Source organism: Ornithodoros turicata, chromosome 1 (assembly GCF_037126465.1).
Source record: "Ornithodoros turicata isolate Travis chromosome 1, ASM3712646v1, whole genome shotgun sequence".
Lineage (NCBI taxonomy): Eukaryota > Metazoa > Arthropoda > Arachnida > Ixodida > Argasidae > Ornithodoros > Ornithodoros turicata.
Genome location: NC_088201.1, coordinates 128,128,866 through 128,133,007, shown reverse-complemented (window position 1 = coordinate 128,133,007; position 4,142 = coordinate 128,128,866). Strand labels below are relative to the sequence as shown.

The 4,142-nt window shown below is 45.0% G+C and overlaps 1 long non-coding RNA gene across 1 annotated transcript; it reads left to right on the top strand.

The window, feature by feature from the left end:
- Positions 1 to 438: 438 nt before the first annotated feature.
- On the top strand, positions 439 to 1,437 carry LOC135368808 (uncharacterized). The gene is made up of 3 exons (XR_010414875.1): positions 439 to 642; positions 1,031 to 1,150; positions 1,262 to 1,437. It is a non-coding gene; the product is annotated as an uncharacterized LOC135368808 (long non-coding RNA).
- Positions 1,438 to 4,142: the final 2,705 nt, after the last annotated feature.

Below are 4,142 nucleotides of genomic sequence, written 5' to 3'. Positions count from 1 at the left end.
TAATTAAATACAAAATATAAATACATTAAGACAGTATTTAAATACTGTAACTACTTCCGTACCTTGAGCCGTCCAGGCACATTATTCTTTTAAATTAGTGTATAAATGGAGCCACCTGTGGATGCATGTCTGCTGCACACAATGCCCACATATTTTTCTGTGATGCAGCGTGATGATTTCAGCATCTTGCGTGGACCGACTTTCCATTGACCGGAAACGTCTCCTTGAGTCTCGGGAGCAGCGAGAGGGTATGCTAGACAGGATGGACACGGGACAAATACCGACGACGACACAAAACCAGCTAATGAACTCGTTATCACTTCTTCCACTTTCTCTATGTTGAATAAAGTGTTCATTTGTTAATAAGCCGATTTCACCGGCCTCTGTGCACTTGCGCGCGCAACACGAGGGAATTCCACCGACGCCATATTTGTAGTTCTTTCCGCGCTGCTCCAACGTAAACATACAGGTGCTCCGACTCGCACCTGCCTTGACTCGCTTTTGCATGCGGTGGGTTTGTTCATAATTTGCACATGTTGACATTGTACGCTTGTCCCAGTCCGTGCCAGTAGACACCACTTGCGGCTACACATTGACGACATCAAGAAATCAGCTGTCACAGCCAGCGTGATGCTCCAACAGGTATGTAGTTTGTTGGGGAGTGGTATTCACATGGATGTATGAATTTATTATTTTTTCATCGATGGTTTTATTAACAGCACTGTGCCGCCATATCGGGCAGGGAGACCTCTCGGCTATCCCATTACACACACACACACTGTCGATTCCGCGCGCCCTCGGCTGTGTGTAGCAAGTTTAGCCATCGCAAGATACGTTCCGCTGCGCACACTGCGAAATGGCGCACTTGCGAATGTAGCACTGACCGGCACATAAACAATGCGGTGCTACATGACGAAATGGAGAAATAATAAACGCGAATACCTCGTTGCTGCTTCTGTTTGAAGAGAACGCGCCAGTTATACTAATCGGCATGATAAACTATTTCAATCTCTACATCTGCATTTTCCAGGTGCAACGACAGAAGCCTACTTCACTATCCACTTATAGGTCACTACAGCAGTGAGAAAGGAGGATGGACATGTTCCACACGCAGCCTGAACCTGTTCTTTGGGAAGAAGCATATATACCAGTACGAGAACTGTTTTATTGTAATACAGGATTATGGACCCTTAATATGTATCATACCATCAAACATTGGAAAGTATCATTTTTAACATTTCAATGATGTGCCTTCTTGTAGGTAAACTGAAAAGCATGGAGCCGGAAAGCACAAGGATGATGGCTTGCGGCTCTTCACGTCTGATCACGTTCAGGAGCTGGAGTTTTTCGAAGATCATTGCAGCCCAGATACACTGGTCCGTGCTGATATTTGCAAGCATGTAGATCTCTGTTACCTACGGAGTCAGGGCAGTGATTGACAAAACAACTGGAAATATCCGCGGGTGGGGGGGGGGGGCTGTAAGTGTAGTGCAAGTGGTCTGCAAACATGTTTGCTGTTGCCTCTATGCTCTAGTGTATGTCATAACACATGAAGGCTTTTCCCAAACGCAAGTCATGTACTGAAGGCCCAAGGCTGAAGTTACTCTTCTCTTCCTATGAGCTGTTCTATGATGTTCCTCTGCCGAAGGAGCATTGTTCGGGGGTCATCATTTGTCTCTGGTGGAAGTCCGTAATTGTGATCCCTGCCCTGCTCTGGGTAGGATGTCACGTCATCTGTGAATGGATCAGGTTACGAAGCCGTTTCTTCAGCCTCGTTCATGTCCTCATCCTCAACCAACTCGGGCTCCTAATAATAAATGAGCGAGACTATATGTTTATAGATCACCACAAAAGCATATATGATATATCAAAATCCTATATTAAAAAATATTACCAATTGCTGTGTCTCTTTGTTTCTGCAACAGTACCGAGAAACTCTGTCAACACTGGGCGTAGTGGAAACCCTTTAGTGGAAACACTGTTGGGGTATGGTCCATATATGTCTTCGCACCATTCTTGAAGTGAAGACCACAGACTTGATGACCATCTGTAGGTACGAACTCCGAGTACCTGCATGCAAAAGTACTATGGCTATCTGCTTCTACACTATACAACGGCAAGTATTAACAGAATTACAAAGCATAAACACCAATACTCAAAAGAGGCAATACAAATGTCAACTGAAAAATAAGTCACCGGAGTGCAAATATGAGGGCAATGCAATCACAAGAGGACAAAAAAAAAGGTTATCTTGACAGGGGAATAATAAATCTGACTTCATACAATTCCTCCTGGATGACATGTAGGATGGCCTGTTCACTGACTTATCGTTTGCTTGAATATGGGGGACACAGAGGGAAGAGGACGGACAGCTGTGATCCCCATACTCACAAGGAAATGGGAAATGATACCCTGTCAACGTTACACCAACTCGTCTTCACCACTTTGATATGCTCATTGATATTCCTGGAGAAGCGGGGGAGCAGTTACACGGTAATTTGTGTGATGAAACCCGCCTATTCCCAATAGTAAATGAAATTACAATATCGTTTCCCTACCATGTGCTGCCCTAAGGGAGTCTGTGCACTCATTTTGTCTTGACGTACAGTTCAGAGACGACAAAGAAAACAAAGTGCATGCACCGCTCTTGATTGGCGTTCACCGCAAGCAAAGTGCCCCGAGTTTTAGTATATCGCGAATGCTTCACGATAACCGATACGAAAAACAGACAAGCCAATCATGGTAATTCTTTCATCGGGGTAGCACCACCTCACTGCACGGAATTCCATTCGACAACGTCGTTTATCGCATCGTTTTCGGTCTCGACTACCGATGTACCCAAACCCCAGAAAGCCGGGTGTTGACAGTTAGTATATCATGTACCATACTGCACTGGTGAAACACAGCAAAATAGAAGCAAGGTGGAACCACGGAGTGCTACTTACTTGCCGCTGTTTCCTTTCCGGCCGATACGCCGTATCCATTCCTTTCCCCGCGCTTTCTTCACGGGAAACTTGTAAAATCCGAGACCTTTGTGCTTGGTACTGTTTTTATATCAGCCTGGAACACAACAGGTGAAGCCACCCATCTTTCCCAAACAATTGCGAAAAGCAGAAGACCAAGATCCCGCGGACTATGCACGTACGAATGGTGAAATTCGGACGGATGACTACAGGTACCGGCATGCATTTCGGCGCGCCCCCCCCCCCCCTTTACGGTGACCCTTTGAACCTCGCAGTGAAATCGGCTTATTTGCTGGTTTTGAGTCGTCGCTGTTGGTTCTTGTCCCCTGTCTGTCCTGTCCTGCACCCCCCCCCCCCCACACACACGCTGCTCCTCGGACTCAAGGAGATGTTTCCGTTCGATCGTATACACCAGCTTGCTTGCCTCCTCTACTTATGTTCATCGACTCTCCATCATCAGCGACGACAGTAAAAAACTCCCCGTCAAAAACTGTCTGTTGCGCTGCAGCCATTGTCCTGAGTTCCCAGTGAATGACTGAGTAGAATTGCCGCTAAAGGTGCATTTTTTGGGTTCCCTTTAGACACCAGGCTTTGTCAAGTGACGCAAGAGGGTCACGAATCACATTTTTCCCAAAATGCTCTCGCTCCACTGCCAAGACTGAAGCAACGGGGGTGGTGATGCCCTCATTCGCACATTGTGCTGTTTTCTAGAAGGATGGAAATCCTCCAACACACGGGATGAGTGACCTATAGCCTCTAACCAACCTTCATTGCTGGAGGCTAACAATGTAGAACTCGAGGGAAGCCCGCAAATACGGGAGGATGAGATATGTGTATCTAAGTGTATTTTAAATATAAATACGCCTAAAACGGTATTTAAATATAAATATAAACACATTTTCTTGCCTGTATTTAAATACGTATTTATATTTTAAATACTATTTAAATACAATGTATTTATATACTGCCCATCCCTGGTAGACATACAGGGTGTTTCACCTAAAGTGATAAAAAGTTATAACTAGCGATGTACTCGCCGGATGATTGTCGGACTTTCAGCAATTACCTTGTGGATCTTTATCCACCATTAAAGAAGGCTTTGGAAATTTTTAATTGCGGGAAATTTATTTTTGCAATTAAACTTTGAAAACTGCAAAGCGAACCTTCCTTTTTTTACAG